At 38.7% G+C, this 19,051-nt stretch overlaps 1 long non-coding RNA gene across 2 annotated transcripts in view; it reads right to left on the reverse strand.

Annotated features, from left to right (window-relative positions):
* Positions 1–3,853: 3,853 nt before the first annotated feature.
* The window catches only part of LOC144929531 (uncharacterized), a 365,984-nt gene continuing 350,786 nt past the window's right edge, over positions 3,854–19,051 (reverse strand). For both annotated transcript variants that reach the window (XR_013634810.1, XR_013634811.1), the window contains 2 exons: positions 16,711–16,821; positions 3,854–4,168 (listed from right to left, as the gene is read on the reverse strand). This is a non-coding gene — a long non-coding RNA (uncharacterized LOC144929531). The remainder of the gene's footprint in view (positions 4,169–16,710; positions 16,822–19,051) is intronic.

Consider the following 19,051-nt stretch of genomic DNA (forward strand, 5'->3'; position numbering starts at 1 on the left):
ATTTAGTCGCCACCGCACATGGCACCAATTCATATCCTTTATTGGCAATTTTGGCAGAGAGGCAAAGGACTGAGGGTCTGATCCAGTGCTTGTTGAAGTCAATGGAAGGATTCCCACTGGCTTTGGATCAGGACCTAGACGAGACACTAAACTGCTATCTCCCCCTAAGTGGTCCCTTCAGAACAGGGCTGAGGCAGAATGGTACGACAATGTGAGGAAGCTACCATGTGGGAACGATTTGGTGGAGAGAGGCTACCTGAGTTGTCAATCTGGCAAACTTCACCCACAGCAAATTCACTCAGTTTCTTGTAAATATTTTTAAAATGAGTATAATAAAAAACCACACTGCACTCTTATCCTACGAGGAGCAAAAAGTGCTTCACAAACAGGGTTAAAAAAGCCACACAAAACATCTGTGAGGTAAGTAATGGATCTATAGAGATTACTTCATTCACCACTGAAATGCAGCTACTTCTGGAATGGCAACTAGCAGCTGTTTAACGGAATATGGAACACTATATAACAGTTAGGATGGGTGGCAAAGAAGAATACCACAATCCAACTGAAATTGCAGGAAGGATTAGGTAGACACAATGGCATTTGACCAGAGCACCAAGTTTAACATCCCTACTCTGAGGAAAATGCTATGGAGTCTTCACTGATGACATATGGTCAGGACATTAAGTTTTATGTATGAAATTGTTCTGGACTAGAAAACACAGGAACACAATTCTGCTGGCTAAGAGCCCTATTGGCTTTCCTCACTTAAAAAAACTCCCACTGACTTCACTGGGAGTTTTCATGAAGAAACATTGAATATGGTAGGGACTTGATCCAAAGTCCATTGAAATCAATGGGAATCTTTCAATGTCTTCAGTAGCTCTGGATCAGGTCTTTACAGTAAAACACTTAAGCTATATGCTTGTGATTAGGTGTTTTGCTGTATTGGGATGTTGTCATGACCCCTGGGTTGTGAACTCAGGCCTGCAGGATTCATGGGAGCAGCCCCACTCCAACCCTCCACCTGGCAGCCTGCTGACTATGGCTTACCTGGAATCCACAAAGCCCAGTCCCAGTGTGAGGCTCCATCCTGAGGTCCAACTGGCAGAGCTTTGGAGAAGCTGATTGGACCACTGGCCCTACTTAAGCCAACAGCAGGAATAGGAAGTTGTCTGAACAACTGGGCTCCACTCTGCTTCTTCAGATTGATTTCCTGGCATCCGACTTGTGATTCCTGATCTCCAGTTTGTCTCCTGCTTCTGACCTGCCGGTATCCTGACCCAGCTTACGCCCAACTCCTGTCTTGTGACTGCGGACTCAGGCTCCTAGTTGCCCATAACCTGGCCATGACAGCTTGTTTGGGCCAATAACCCTGCGGGACTCATTCTGGTGTAAGAAGGATGGACCCACCACTGCCACCAGTATTGGCTCAACCAGACATGATGCAAGCTTCTGTTGTGGAAGCCAACACCTCTAGTACAGTGATTGGGGCCTTCCTTTCCCAAAGGCAGAGACCTGAGCAAATTCTGCACCCTATCAACTACTACTTGAGGAGGCTTACCTGCTCAGCAAAACTACAAGATCTTGGACGAGGCGTTTCTGGCAATTGACTGCCTTCAAAGAGTGGTGAAAGTACTTGGAAGGGTCCCATTATGCGGTCAAGTTGATCATAAGAACCTGGAGTAACCAAGTCAAGGCCCTAAACCAACAACTACTCCAGTGGGCCCTATTCTTCTCACTGTTCAACGTTACCATGATCTACCACCCTGGAATTAGTTATGGCAAGGCTGATGTCTTGTCCTGAAGATATGGCTCTGATCCACAAAGGCCAAGTCCAGAACCAGCTCACATTCTCAAGTCCCATAATTTCCTCACTGCCAGGACCTACTCATGCTCATTGCTTTGCCTCTGTCTCTGATTCCACCCAAGAAGTTGGACATTGCCAACTGAGAATCGCACAACACCTGGGAGAGGATCATGTTCATAAGGGACCAGATCTATGTTCCTTCAGGAGTTGGTAAGAGAGGTGATTTTTCAACTATGCCATGACTGCACCCTGGCAGGATACTTAGGGTGAAATAAAACCCAGTGATTAATGTCCTATTTATTCTGGTGGCCCTGTACGTGCCCCATGAGAGCTTCCTGCCAATGTTCCCTCTAATTTTTCTCATCCATGTGCGGAATGAATTCTGTTATGTGCACCAATATAGAGGTGGTGTGTGACAGACTGTGTGCCTTGTGCTTCCTGCTCCTTCAGCTTGATCTACTGGCATCCTGACCCAGCTTGACTCCTGGCATCTGACTTGTAGTTCCTGATCTCCAGTTTGGCTGCTGCCTCTGACTCTCCAATATCCTGACCCAGCTGACTCATGACTGCGGACTCTGGTTCCAACTAGTAGGTCTGGCTGGCCATGATAGGCATTAAGGATCAGATTCAAAACCACTGAAGTCAATGCATTTTGGATCAGGCCCTAATATGTACCAGAACAGTGTTTTAGAAGACGTCCACCTGCTTGTATGGGACAGAAAGTCCATTAATCAGTTACTTAATCTTATTTTTTTCTAATAAACTTAAGGAGCCAACAGCATCCTCTGTGTAATTCTGGCTAATAAAACCGGAGTTACATGAGGGGTTAATCCGGCCCAGAAACCATATATATCGACACCTTTTTTAAAGGTAAGTATGACATTACATGCCTTTCCCATATCAACTAGACCAGTTTTATTTGCTTTCATAATTATATAGGATATTAGATGTACTGCAGCATGGTCCTGTTTAATAGGTTAGCTTTATGTGTGCACTTCAAGACAGTGAATCAATGCAGTTACCAATTTGGTGGAAAGGAGTTGGAAAAGGGGAGCAGTTATGAAATTATCTAGAAAACATGTACAAGTTAAACCCAATACTGTGGTTCCCTAAGTGACTCTGAACTCTTTAATAATTTATGTATGGAAGAACAGAGGCTTCATTGGTCCTAAAAGCCTGAACATAATATCAGTGTTAAATATAAAGGCAACAAGGTGTCAAAATATGGAAATATGTTAAGTTAAATAATACCATCTGTGATGATCTCACATACTGTAATTTGATTAATGGCCTGAACCTGCACAGGGTCACTTACTCCCATATGGAGTCACACTGAAGTCAATGGAATTCCTTTGTAGGAATGGAACCTAATTTATGTTTTTAACAAAAGAATCATAATGGATCCAAAATACAACTTTGCTCATAAGATGCTTTTCAAACTGTTGAATACCAAGTCTAAAGCAGTTCAACATTTTAAAGGAAGTGGGCCAGATCCTCAGTTGTTGTAAACTGGAATAGTTTCAATGGCTTCAATAGGCGGTTCAATCTATAACAATGTTAATATTTAATATGAAATCTCTGTTAGTTCTATTGGTGTACAGTGCCTAGAGTGTTAGGTGCTTCAAAACCTGAATTAAATAGAATAAATCCAATTATATTTCAAATGAACCTGTCACAGCCTTAATTTGTTTTTTCTTGGATAGCTCAAGGATGACATCAGTTAATTTACCAGGGACATTATTGTTAAACTGGACCCCCTTTTTTTCTTAAACACCGGGCCAGATCCTCAGCTGATGTAAAGTGGAGTAGCTGCACTCGCTTAAATTTTATTTAATTATTGTATTTATTTCAATTTATGCAGCACTTCTCTAATGCTCTAGGTGTTGTAAGCCAATAGTCAATACAATAATTAACATGCTCAGAGACAGAACTACTCAGAGCTTCCGCCAAAAAAAAAAAAAAAAAGCCACCAAATAATCAGGACTGATCAATGGCTCCTTTGAACGTTACTCTTTTGTTATTCAGTTAATAACAATTTAAGGGGACACTTTCAGCTTTATAAAGTAAAATTGTTTAATTTATTATGGGCTATTTGTTTTATAGGATTTATCATCCATGATTTTTTTAGCATAATCTTTACGTCTACTTACTTATCAATTGGTTTGTTGTATTAGTCCTGATGGGATTTCTGCCCAAATATAACACGGCTTCCAAGCGTGACACGTACGGCTGATAGCCGCAGCAGCAGAACGAGCTCACGCTCTTGTGTGTTTCTGTGATCTCAATGGTAGAAAATGATGATGATCAGATGGTAGTTTTCAGAAATCAGAACAAGGCCAAAATTCAAAAGAGATGAGAAATCTGTAGAGAAAATGACAATGAGAATGTTTTTATTAAAAAAATATTTCAAAGGTATTTTCAACGTGTTGCACTGAACAAAGAAAAAGAGACAACTGGATGGTTTGGGAGGCCAATGCTGCAGTATATGGAAATGAGGTCAGTCAGATTGTGCCAATTAAGGAATGAATTTGGCCTGTGGTTACTAAAGAAGTTAAGAAAACAAATCAATTGTGTTTTCTTTTGTTAGAATTAGTTAGCTTGCTATAAAGCAGCCTTCCTATCATAAGTGCTTCCCAAATATTAAAAATGATCTTAATATTCCACTGAAGCAGGTAAGGGTCATTATCCTCATTTTACAGATGAAGCAACAGAGGGACAGAAAGGTTAAAATCTAAACATTCCAAAATGTCCAGTAACTTTGGGTGTCCTATAAATTCTCAGGACCTGATTTTCAGAGGAGCTGAGTACCCACAAGTTCAACTACAGTCACTGAGAGCTGCAGGTGCTCAATATCTCTGAAAATCAAACTTTCAGTGTAAAGTTGGGCGCCCAAAAAAATCAAGGCACCCAAAATCAATAGACATTTTTGAAAATTTTGGCCATAGTGACTTGCTGTATGTGCACAGAGCAAGTGAGTTACAGAGCTGGGAAGCCCAGGAGCTCAGATTTAAACCTCCCCCCCAGCCAGTAGACAAAACTCCTTTTCTTTTTAAAACATCCCACTCTCCTTTACGCTTCATCAACTTAAAAACTGTTGAAACCCTAACCAGTTCCCATGGAGAACACACTATACCAAATTTAGTGCTAGCATAATCAGACAAAACTTTAGTCCGGTATGTGATGTCAGCCACAGTCCAAAACTCATAGCCTCAGCACTCCTCCCTCCAATAAACAAGACAGCACAACCTAGGGCACATTCTCTGTTGCTGTAAATTGTTGGTGTAAATCTGTGCCCCATAGGTTGCAATTCCCATAACAGAATTGTAAAACTGAGTTACATATTTCTGAATCACAACCTTTCCACGTAATTATTCAAGATCTGCTTTGGGAAATATTTTTAAACTCCTCCTTTTAGGGAAAAAAATGCCTAAATGCATTGAGTTTGATCAAAACTCCCATTGCTATAGACAACTAATTCTTCCTCTTCATTCCCTGTACAATAAGTGGGATATATGGAGTGGAGAGATTATGTCAAATGGAGTCAAAGAACCTCAAAATAATACAGGCATGTGTCCTGATACTGTGTTGCTGTGTATATGCTGCAGCTAACATGTCATTGTGTTCCAGCTTTGTAAAATCTAATGTTGCTCTAAATCCATCCCCTGATCTCAACCAACTTGTAGGCACCCTATCTATCAACATTTCTCTTTGGGAAACATGAATTTTCATGCTGAAAATAACTTATGCACCAACACTTGGAAAAGTTTTTTTTAATAATGTAGAATAAATCAGTTTGTGCAAATTCAAGGTAAGCACCTAAGGGATATGCAAGACAAAAAGCATCCCAAGCCTCAACAAGCAGCTTACAATTATTTCCAGCAATGCAGCCACACTAATATTTCCAGTTAGTGGAAGAAAAATTCTCTCCCCTTTGCCTCATAGTTTTCACCTTAAGCTTTGCCTATTCAGAGGGCCCAAGCAAATGAGAACAAAGGATGAGAAAACAAGTAGTTTGGGGACACAGGACTAGGCTAAGTAGTTGCTTACTAACCCAATATTACATTTATTTAGCATAAAACTCGAATCTATACTTCCATCAGTGCATGTGCATATCTCCCATTAGCACAAATAGCATGGCCTCACTTATGTACTTATAGATAATAGCCTTGTATGACAGCAGTTGAAATGAAGCCCATCCTACGCAAACTTCTGCACTTCCGTTGTTTTACCAGGGGCCAAATTATTGCTGTCAAACAACAACATGGTGCTGGGAGAGAGCTGCCATGGTAATGGGTGTCATATAAAAACAAAAATAGAATGCGACAGAATTCTGCCCGAGAACTTCCATACAGGAAGTATCCATATTCTTCCTGGGCATAGACCACTAGTGTTGCTGCAGTCCAGAAGGAACTCAGAGGAGGTATAACAGAACAGGTCTGGTGACATGGCTCTCGATGTGTTTTGTGCACCAGACGACAACGGGAGAGCATCGCTGATGGGAAAATACGCTGAACTTTTTGTAAGTTGTAGCAAAGGCCTCTACTGAGTACTTCCCCAAGTGCAGCTAGAGGCATTGTCTGATCCTGTCCTCTGAAGGCGTTATGCCTCCAGGCACATCTGTTTGCCCAGGGCACCTCTTCCCTCCCTTCCCCCAGATCTTGTTGCAGCCTTAATTTGGCCCTTCATGTTTTTCTTGGATAGCTCAAGGATGACAGCAGTTAATTTAGCAGGAACATTATTGTTAAACTGGACCCCCTTTTCTTCTTTTTAGGTGATTAGTTATTGGTTTTCTTTGGTTATCAGCAGATGACCTACATGTACAGTAACAGCTTTGTAACCACGGTGCTACCCTCCGATAACGGCTCAGCTTGGGTTATGATTAAAAAAGATGCTTGTGCTTTGGGCACGATGATTTTTAGCCATTGTTTTACATTCAGTGCACTTCAGACTTTGAATACAACAAAGAAAAAGTAACCCGTAGTGCACGACTTGCATATATTCTGTACAATCTGTTGATATAGCCACACCAACAGGCAGTCCAGACCTAGACACCGAAGATGATAAAGGTTAGGGGACACAACACAGTAATGTACTGTACATTATAAGGACCCAGTTGTTACCCTCAGTCACCTGTGGTAGTACTTTATTTCCCACACAGTCTCATGAAACCAAGGAGGCTACTTGTGGCCTGTGGGACTATACAATGTGAGCAGAATTGTGTCCTAGATGTAGGAAAGTTTTAAGAATCACTAAAGGATGCAGGCCTAATATCAATGTGGCAGTTCTCACAGTGGGATGAAGCCAGATGCACCAAAGATGGACCTTCCTGGACCTCTGGGGGGAAAGGTGTTTACTACATGGGGCTCTCAGAACACTTCTGGATGACCTATCTAGATCATGATACTGGTATTCAGCTCATTTGTACAGTGGGCACTCTTTGTGAACTAGAAGCAAAGTGTTCAGATCCTCAGTCACAAAACTGTGTCTGTTTTCAACTCTCTTTCTGTAACTTTTTTGTTTTCTCAGATGACTAGGGCTCTAAATGGACTTATTCAAGTGTAAGTCTTTATACTGAGAATAAAGCTTTTAGTAGTTAAACATTCATTAACAGAGTTAAACCACAGCTTCAGGTGACAGAGAGTAAGCAGATCTTTGCCAGTGTTCAATGATGTGTTAGATTCTTTGTGTCAATTATTCATGATGCTGTTGCTGAAGGCTTCAGTTTTACATAAGTGAAAGTCACAAGGGAACTGTTATGATGCTGAGCTACGAAGAGCACAAAAAAAGAACACTATATCAGTCTGTACTAAAGATGTAGTTAGCTATTATGTTTTGGTATTTTGGAGTTAGTCTTTTAGAGTGGAAATATAAAATCTTTTTCAGAAACAGAGTTTCTCTGAAGAGTGGTAAATGGAAAACTAAAATCTATTTGCTTGTAGAAACATTAAATGGTCTCTCAGACCGGTTTCTTCTTGTCTTGTGAGTGTTTCCCTACAAAAAACCCTAAATGTGAAAAATGTTGACTTTCCCAAAATATTTGCCACAACACCCTCACATTGTATAAAACATAGCTACTCATTTTTATTTCAGTTTAGATAACTTTGCTACCACCCAGTTATATACCCCAAGTTCCCATATCTTTCAAAAAACTAGCCAGCTATCTGGCACTGTGTCAATTTTCATTTGTTCTGCAGCGTATTGTATATATCTACCCTTGCCTTCAGAAGGTAAGAACTTTTGGGGACAAACGCACCAGAAATTTGGTGCAGTTTACCTATTGCATATAATCATGCATGCTTATGGCACTTCACCTACAATAACTGGAGCATCTACAGCAAACAGTGCTCAAAGTTAATTCTAATTCAAGTTATTTCTCCCCAGTCAACATAAAATGAATGATTTAGCCGAATAAAAGTGAAACAGTAAAGTAGTACAGTAATTCTGGCCCATGTAGTGGAAGTATTTGGACATATTCCTATAGGAAAAATGATTTTGAAATAAGCTTCAGGCAAAAAAAAAATCCATGATAGATGTAAATTAAAACATATTTCCTCCCATACAATGTGAAATGTTGTTTCTTCTCTATAATATGAAAGTAGGTCATGCTTTGGTAAGGCATTTCCCTACTTTTCCCCCCTTAATGTAAATACATTGAAATACTTTCTAGGAGAATATTTTAATTATTCACCACATTTTAATCTTTAAGAATGATAAATGAACAAATATTCCCCTTCCCCTTAATGACTTTCTAGAACCACAGTTATAAATATCTTTTTCTAATCTAAGTACTCAGGTTACAGCCATCTATATTTTTATGGAGAATACGTTAAATTGTTTTGGGCAACTTTCTTCTTTTTCCATTCCATGCTTAAAGAACTGCATAAAAATGTAGTGTCATAAATAATAAAATTGAAATACATCGTGAATTGCTGAAAAGATTGCCATGCACAGTAATGTAGTTTAGTTGATTTTAAATCACGGGGTATAGCAGAAAGCAAATCTGTAACATAATAGCCATTCAAGATCAGTTTCACATCTGTAGAAGACAGTGAATCACACATTGCATAGTTATGGATCTTGACCACATTATAGTGTGCACAATTAAAACACTTAATCCGATAAACTATTCTGGGATTGACTGATTTTTTTTTCAAATGTGGAATCAGGCGTTTATTTATCCACATGGTAACTACCATGTACAGTATAGCTGAATATAAGTCAAGATGTACTCAGTGGGCAAAAAAAGATAGACAAGTTTGTATGAACTGAGTTTCCAGAAAAGAACAATTATCAACAGTCTTCAACAACTGAGACAAAGCAGCCAGCACTACTACCAAATTGTCCACTAGGTGTCACAAAATAATCAGACAAGTAGATGAGAAGCAATTATACATAAAATGCATCAGAGTTCTACATAGATGAAATACTGCTTTGATATGAAATCTGTTTTAAGAGCAGATGTGGCAAAATGTCATGAATCACATGAATATACATTCTGTCAGAAGTATGGGAACCTGTGCCATGACACACGAAAGCTGCTGTTAGCCATACTGTATGCCATGTAACGGATTCACATGCAAGAATGTAAATGTTCCATCAAATATAGTGTTTCTGAATCAGACATGCAATGTTGGCAACTCTCATGATTTTATTACAAATCTCACAGTATATGTTCTTCTTGATGCCCCAGCTCCGGGAGTCATGAGATTAATTTGAATTTCCCTTTCATGTCCCTCCCATCTTCCCAAAAAGCAAGTTTCTAACATTCATGGTTGCAGAGAGAAGCTTGAAGACAAGACCCTAATGGCTCAAAAACCTGAAGCTAATAAAAAGAACCTTTTTAAAAAAAAATCATGTTGAATTTTGAACCCTTGGGATTCACAATACTGTACAAATATGCATGCATCATGCTTGTGTGTGTGTAAAGGCTGAGGGTGGGGAAATTGGCAAAAAATTCTGTAGTAAAGGTAAATGATGCCTGAGTAATGGCCAGATAAGGGACAGGGGCCTAACCCTAAACTCATACTTGTGTAGTCCCACTGAAATCAGGCACCTCGGTCCCAATCCTTCAATCAGATCTCTGCAGGTGAACCCTTACGCCCACACAGAGCACCACTGACTGCATTGAAAGACCAAAGCCTTGTGTTGTAAGAACAGGAACTTTTGTTTCCATGATTTCTTTGGTAAGACTATGGTTTCATAAGAGACACATTAAACTTTAAGGGCCACACTGACTCCTGTGTCAACTATGTGCACTTATCTGTGCACAAAAATAAGCTTGCCCTTTTTTATATTTATAATTATAGGCTAGTACATGCCATATGTTAAATTGAGACAGACAGGGCAGATGAAAGGCAGAAAAGCTAAAACTCTCTCCACCCCCAAAATTTCATTGTGATATGAATGTGCAGACAGCATTGCTACCTCTCAAATGAGATTTAAAAAAGTTAACCACAAATAATTTTTAAAAATCCCTCATCACTGAATGAACAAGTGCTTTAACATTATATTCTAACTTTTTAAATGTTTTATTACAATTGGTTGTAAAAATTTGCTACATATCTACTCATACATAATATATTATGTCTGCATGTCTATATAATATGGAAATATTAGAACAGTCCAACATTTCTCAAAATGTTGAAATTTTAAAATTGATTTTTTTTCAAAATTTCCTTCCCTTTCTTGATCAGCTCAATTAAATAAAAACACCCCTATCCACACACACACACAGAGGACCAAACAGTGGAAGTATAAATATGATATTTTCCAATATTTTTTTTTATCATTAAGATGACTGTGTCTGGATTGTTAAAAACAAGTATGTGGTCTTGCAACACTGCTTCAGAAAACTTAAAAAACCCCAAAACTTTTAAAATGTCAGTGATATTATTTTGGTTTTGAGAACCATGAAATGGTCTCTGTTTAAACATATAAAATGAAATTCTCCCCTATTGAAGTCAATGGGAGTTTTGCCACTGACTTCAGTGGGGTCACGATTTCACACAGAGTATATCCACGCAGGTACAATTCACAAGAACGACTTCTGAGGTAAATATTTCCTGTATAAATCACTGGCTCTTTCGACTGCTAATGGAATGAACATCTACTGATGTGCAGTATTATTCATTCCAATCTGCTTTTCAGCAGGCTCTCCACTACTGATCTTCCATTGGCCCATAAAGTCCAAAAATCAGACATACCCATTTTATTACCAATTATTATGATCGTATTGATGGTTGTGTATTCTATATTTTTTCCAGATTATCAATTAGCCATGAAAGCTATTTATTTATTTTTTACTTTGAAAGCTAGACCATAATAAACTTTACTGCCTTTAAGTACTTAAAATAACATAAAAACAGACTTGGGAATGTGAATGCATAGCAAATGTGTTTTGCTTTACCTTAGCCCTTGATGCTATAAGTCTAAAATCCCTAATACTGAAGAAAGGCAGTCATTCAAACCTCATGTCAAGAAAGCCTAAATGTCCATGAGATGAGATTAATTCTAAAGCAGCAGTCTACAAGGATCCCAAATTTTTATAGGAAGGGCTTATAAAAGCACAAGAACTAAGGTTTAAATGTCATAACCATCAATATTTCACTTACAATACATAATTTTAAATGGCATTCTGAATAGCCATCAAATATTAGTATCATGCATTCTTGTTTCATCCATCTAGATTAATATTAACATTAATATTAGAAATGGGCGTGAACAAATACACCCAGATCCGAACACTCCAAAACTCTGGGAAGTTTGGATTCAGATCAGAATTTTGTTGCTCAGGCCTATATCTGGTTATTACTAAGTTACACTGACTTTGAATGAGAGGCTAGACTTGGCCTCTATTTATGAATGAGCACTGGGAAGGAATTGGTTAATCATTGTTCGCCATCTGCTTTAGCGAATCAGCACTTTAAAGAACCTCTGCTGCAGCTTGTGTAAAACCACAATGCACGAAGAGCGATAAAGGAAAATCCTGTTTTCAACTACATTTTTCTTCAGCACACACTAGAATGGTAAATATTTTGTGGTTAACCCCCTCTCACAGCACTTTCCTCTGGACAGTGGTCTCTGTGGTGCATACCACATCATTTAACATTCCCAATAAAGGTATTGCAATAGCACCGTGCAGAAGCATTAGTGGTCTGTCTAATAGCAACTTACTCATGCAAAGCCAACCCATCCAACCACAAGGTCACCTTTCACATGGAGCTCAATAATCTGGAGGCCCTATCTAAGCTGCCACCTGTGGCCTTTTCCCTAGTACGCACAGTCAGAACAGAAAGCCACAGTGAAATCTTAGCACTTTTTGTGCTTTCAGTTTCTATTCCAATATTCCTTTACCTCATGCAAACCAGGGTTCATAAGCTACCAGCCTCAGGTCAAGTCATAACATGGGGTCCCCCTTTGTATGACCTTGTTATTAAAAAAAAGTGACGTACTAGCTTTTTTGGCCAAAAAATGGATCTGAACCCAGAGGATTCTTGCATATTCCCTGGAAAATTATGAGTGTTTCTGAACCTATCCATGTAATTCAATTCGGACCAAATCCTGAATTCCTTATTCAGACAGAATGCACATTGTCTTGAATAGGCATACTGCCTGACTAAGGACTTCAGGATTTGGCCCTCTCTCATAGGATATGTGGTAGAGAATCAGCTCATCTGGGTGCTGCATTTCAGCTTGCCTTCCCCTTCTATTACGGAGTGACAGTAGCTACTACATAGTTGAAGTTGCAGCTGAGTTTCCATTATAAAATTCATTTTGGCTCCTCTCTAAAATACACAACAAAAGTTATATTCTCTCTCAAAACTGGTAGTTTATATCTGAGGTTGAGGGGAAAATTTTATGGTAAATTTGAAGTGATTTTTTTTTTTTACATAGTGCAATCAAAAACAAAACAATGTAAAACTTTAGAGCCTACAAGTCCACTCGGTCTTACTTCTTGTTCAGCCAATTGCTAAGACAAACAAGTTTGTTTACATTTACGGGAGATAATGCTGCCCGCTTCTTATTTACAATGTCACCTCAAATTGAGAACAGGTATTCAGACTGGCACTGTTGTAGCTGGTGGTACAAGGTATTTACGTGCCAGATATGCTAAACATTCATATGCCCCTTCATGCTTTGACTTGTAGGCACTAAAGTTTTACATTGTTTTGTTTTCGAGTGCAGTTATGTAAAAAAATAAAAATTCAACATTTGTAAGTTGCACTTTCACTATAAAGAGATTGCACTATAGTACTTGTATGAGGTGAATTGAAAAATACTATTTTTAAAACCTTTTTTACACTGCAAATATTTATAATATAAATGATAATATATAGTGAGCACTGTACACATTGTATTATATTTTGTGATTGAAATCAATATACTTGAAAATGTAGAAAAACATCCAAAAATATTTAAATCGGTATTCTGTTATTAACAGTGCAATTAAAACTGTGATTAATCTTAAATATTAAAATTATTTTTTTAATCTCGCTATTAATTGCAATTATTTTTTTAATGGTTTGCGAGCCCTAATTTTTTTTTTTACCTCAAAAGTCTCACAAAGAGATTCCAAGCATGATGGGAAATTTTCTCCCCCCCCCCCCCGAGCCATCTGCACTTATATAGTCCCCATAGGAACATAAGAACATACTAGATGAGACCAAAGGTCCATCTAACCCAGTATCTTGTCTTCCGACAGTGGCCAATGCCAGGTGTCCCAGAGGGAATGAACAGAACAGGTAATCATCAAGTGATCCATTCCCTGTCGCCCATTCCCAGCTTCTGGCGAACAGACGCTAGGGACGCCATCCCTGCCCATCCTGGCTAATAGCTATTATCCTCCATCAACTTATCTAGTTCTTTTTTTAACCCCATTCTCCAAAGACCTCCTGAGGACTATAGAAAGGGATTCTGACTCCTGCAGACCTTATGAGATCTGCCTGGGGTGTGGGTGTATAGCTTGAGAGAGTGGGTGGCTCATGGCAGAAAGTCAAGAGAGGCATCAACCCCCTTCTTGAGGACCTACTGAGATCAGCAGAAGGGGAGAATCTTTAAAGAGGCTTAGAAGCCTCATCAACCAACCCCAAGCTTTTGGCTTATTGAGCCGCCTTCTCCCCCTCTTTGAGCAATAGGAGGATTACAAAGACCATCCCAGCCCCTCGTAAGCCATAGTAGGCTTTTTTCATCAGACACAATCCTGCCTGGGTTTTGCCAGAGCTTTGATAAGCATTCCATACCTACGTAGAGAGCTCCAATTTACTACAGATAGTGGCAGGAGAAGGGAGCAACAGGTAGGCAACTGCGAGCTGCCTAAGGCTCATGAAGATGAGAAGTCAAGGTAAGTAAGGAAGAAAGAAGGAAGGATGGTTCTTATGGTTAATGCAGACACCTGGGGTCACGAGACCTGGGTTTAATTCCCACCTCTGCCACATGTTTCCTTCATGACCATGTATAAGTCTTAGGGCCAGTTTTAAGCACTAATAAGTGTGCAGACACCTGCCATCCACATTTTATTCCGCTCCTCAATTTGACAAATAGGGAGTTGCAATTCTACACCCCTTAGGCTCTATAGGAGAGAAGCCCTGATCCTGAGGGCCCACATAGATTCATAGGAATAGGACTCCCACAGGAAGTCTGCAGTGTGAGTTTACTCTAGACTGGGCTGGGGGTTGGCTTTAAGATTGGGGGAGTACAAAGAGCCCCTTTGTGCTCTCTTCCTCAATTGGGCCTAGTGGTCCTCTGCCATGCATCTGCCCCAATGTGTTTGTTTCACTTTTAGGTATGTAAGTGATAAAGTAAATAGAGAAATACAAATCCGAGACTTTTAGACAGAAGTGGGGTTTCATCCCCTCCCTGAAATTCGGGAGCCGTTCATTGATACCCACAAGCCACTTACTGAGGAAATCCAGATCCTGGCTTTGAGACGTTAATACTGGCATAACAAATCTATATTTAAACTATTCTCTCAGTGTAAATTCATCCCGCATGAATGTCTGAGGTTCAGCATAATGTCTCCAAATATATTTTGATCAACAAACAACAGCTATTTCTGTAAACAAATCATGATATTCAGCTTGTTATTCCAACTCCATGAAGTCACTAAGTCAACATTTATTGAAGTACTAATGGTAGCGTTGCATCAAAATTTAATATGCACATTCATTCCTGGGCAGTACTGCATTAACACTTGGTTTCATCCATTACTATTTATCATTAGCTTTGTCATAAAATGAAGTTCCATCTCTCTATATTGAAAATAAAATATCCTCTGGTCACATGACCTCAAAACTCCTAGGAACACTATTTGCACAATTGGTGGAGAAGGAAACAGCCCTTAGTGAAGAGGATTTATCTACAGTTTATTGCTGTGTACTGCAATCTGTTAGATGAGTGGGGCTTTTAAAAAACTGCAGTAGTTATGTAATACATAGTAAAAAGATATTTTCCAGTAGAAACATTATAACATTTCCTTTCATTTGGGAAGACAGCTTCTACTTTGTTTTTTGAATGAAAGCAGCTAATATATTACCTGGATTTTGTAAGGAGAATCAAAAGAAAGATACAGCAGGCATGCAAAAGCAAAGCCTACAATAATTCATTATCGGCAGTCCTTGTATTTACAGAAGGATGCACTGGGAAAAGATTCATGTAGTTTCCCCCATCAACATTATGCAACGAGAGAGAGAGAGAGAGAGAGAGGTTATATTAAATGACATATCTACTGATATTTTAGGGTTAAGTTGCTCAATTTATCAAGGCCATCTGGTGCTGTTTATGGTGGTCTTTTTGCATTGTATATCTCAAGTTTTTCTTGTTGGAGAAGTGCTTCACACTAGCTGAGAGTATCAGGTCTTTTTGCTGTTAATGCTACGCACGGGAGAATGGAGAGCTGATAATATGCACATTCCATCTACGATGGAATGCAGAACCCACTAAGTGCAGTGGAACAGTCACTAGTGCAGGATGGTAAGAATGGTCTTATGTCTAAAGGATTGGACGGTGTGTCAGGAAATATGGGTTCCCTTCCCGGCTTTGTTATGTACTTCCTGCATACTTAGAGCTAGTTACTTAACCCCCGTGCCTCACTTTTACCATCTGTTAAATGGGGATAGATACTTCCCTACTTCACAGAGGTGCTGTGAGACTTAATTAATTAATGGGTTAAAATTCACTATTGTGCAGATGGCCAATACAAGGCCTATGCAACACTGAAGTCCCCCTTAAGCCCTCAAAGCGTAAGTAGAACTTGAGTGGAGTGTAGCCTTGTGTTAGGTCCTCTTTGCATAAAGTCTGTTTACACTTCAATGTTTGTAAAGCCCCTTGAGAGCTTCAGAATGCAATATATTCATATTATTATTATTATTAATCTGAAAGATACATCTTGTTAGAAATGCTGTTTTGTGTTCCTAAGATGGTAAATTTGCAGGATCACAGTACTCTTTATTAAACAATGCAAAACATTTTATAGCAAGAGGTCTTAGAAGCATGCCTGTTCGTAAAGAATACAAATGAGACAAAGAAATGGTATTCACTGGCGCGAGTCTGTCAAAGTACAACACGACCACACTGATTTAATTGAACCCACAATATGATTATTTTGCAGCCTCAGTGATGATCGTGATGAGGTGTTGTTTTTTGGCCTACTCAACTGCCATTATTACCCATAAAAACAGAAAATTAATACTTTAAAATGATCATTAATTTAAAGATATATATGGATGCCCGCTTTGGCAATCAGCCAAAACATGACATCATCCCTTGATGAATAAGACTGAAGCAAAAGTTCAGAGGTTTTTGAGATGCTGCCAAAATTGTTTTTGCACTTGATTGCTGGAAATAATCTACTATGAATGTCTATGCAATTGCAAGAAATTCATTTGCAGTGTGATTGTCATGCATACCTTGTCAATTCCTCTGTATAGAAGACCAGTCTAACTTCTTTCATTTTTTTAATTTCTACTAGTGAGACTTCCATAGATAGCTCGACACAGTTTTGCAATAAGTCACACTTCCTGTTTAGAAAAGAAAAGAAAAAAGAACAACATTTGAATATCCCTGGGAGGAAAAAGGCTGAAAAACATTGATGGAATTGTTAAATACAGATTTTTCAGTAATGGTTTCCGCATGTGTGAAATTTGTTCCAGCACAAGATCAATGCATCACTTAAATCCCATTTTGAAGGCTTTAAGGGGGAAAAATGATGCATAGGCCTTGGGCTGGCCCTCCACACAGGCAGGTATTTTCCCCTCAGTGAAGCACTGTGATTTGAATTTTCTAAAACTATTGAATTTAGCTGCTATAAACCCCAAAAGACTAAAAAAAGAAATCTCAAGTCTCTGGTACTTTTGCAGCTAAAAAGTGTTTTTTAAATCCCAACCAGAGAAAAATGTGACATCCTGTCCTCCCTGTTATCAGCATGGATAACTTGTTTTTAATCCTTAAAAAACAAACGTTCAGTACACACTGGAATACACAAAATAACAAATAAAAGGAACTGCAGTAATGTTAATCAACCAATCAAGAGAATTCAATGCAGCCTCTATAAATGATTCATTATATATGTACTGTTCAGCAACATGTCATCATATTCTTAGTAGTTTGTGATATTGTTATTTGTGGATGACACTTCTGAATAGGCTTTAATTATATCTACCTATATAAATCACTAATTATATACGTAAGTACACACACGCTGCATGTTGAAAAGTGAAATGTTTTTATTCTCTTGCATTTGGTGTGACCCTGCAACTCTCCAGCAGCAATGTAAAATAAAGCTCCGAGTACAATTACTCTGGGTCATCCCAAAGAAGAGAATGTACTATTCCATTCTTCCTCTTTTCATCGTGTTGTATTCCATACATACCCATGTTATATGTTCCAATGTTCACTTCAGTTAACTCTGCTGTTCCCTTTTCTGAAGATCATTTTTTTCAGGTTTTTTTTCAACTTCCCCCTGCCCCCAGTAATGCTACTTAGTGTGCCCACAATTACACACCCAACTCTATTTGGAAGATTGAATATACAGTTCCTGCAAATGGGAGACATCTCTTTCTCTTTATCTAGGCACTCATATGGCCGTCATCAGATAGCATGGCAAAGCAGGAACTGAACCCAAGTCACTTGAATCCCACCTCAGTACCCTATCCACTAGACACTTCCAAGCAGGTGTCTACAGTATGATCCTCTAATTGCTCTTTATAGATGTCAATTTTCTAACGCCCTGTCTACACTATAGTAACATTACATTGAAACTAGAGACCTACAAGAATCTACAGATTTGTAAATTAATTTATTATTTTCATCCCTGTCAAACCAAGAAACTGTGATAGCCCTGTATTAGTGCTAGTCATGTGTGTATTAGTCATGTTAGTCCAAACTAACATGACATAATTACACACACCTGCTGCTTTCTTCAAATTCACTCCAAATTCTTTCTGTGTAATCTAAAATCAGGTGACTGAGATGACCCAGGTACTAAACACTTTGAGACAAATGCAGACGTTCTGTAAGTAGGCACATCTCCATTTAAATCCATGGCATTGCACCAGGTCTGACTTTGGACCATGATTGTTTCATTCAGATGAACATATTTTGATGTGTATATCAGATAACCATGTTGTTATTTTATAATTGTATTTAATGCTAGAGTGGTGTAAGGTAATTTACAGGGAGCAAAGAGATGTGGTGAAATCCTGGTTCCATGGAAGTAAATTGCAAAACTCATAATGATTTCAATAGGGCCAAAATTTCATCCATGTTTCCTGCCCTTAGGAGCTGCATCCTGTATCCTAAGGCAAATGGAATACAACTGACTCTTCTTGGAAAGTCCTTTATCATTAGATTTTCAGCCCGGATATCCCTTTTGTACACTTCTATCACTGGGAACTGCCTTGAGACACCTAGAGAAATAGCATGACAAGGTTTCCACCATACTTGTTTGTTTAGGGTTCCTCTCTTACTCCTCCACATTTACATCTTTTCAGAAGAGAGGAACATGGTAATTTTACCTTTATCAGAGCATAAACATCTGTTGTAAAAGTGCCAAATCTTTTTCAAAACCATTTTGGCCAATTTTACATCATGTTGTCATATGCTTTGTTAGAAGATATGGTTTCATATCCATATCATATCCATATCAAACCCCTCATTCCTCATCTCAGTTTCTGCAAAGATATCAGCCATGTTATGGTTTTTTAAGCTTTTTTTCAACCTTCCAAACTCTTTATTCCAGTTTTGCTTCAC

This window comes from Lepidochelys kempii, chromosome 1 (genome assembly GCF_965140285.1).
Source record: "Lepidochelys kempii isolate rLepKem1 chromosome 1, rLepKem1.hap1, whole genome shotgun sequence".
Classification (NCBI taxonomy): Eukaryota; Metazoa; Chordata; order Testudines; family Cheloniidae; genus Lepidochelys; species Lepidochelys kempii.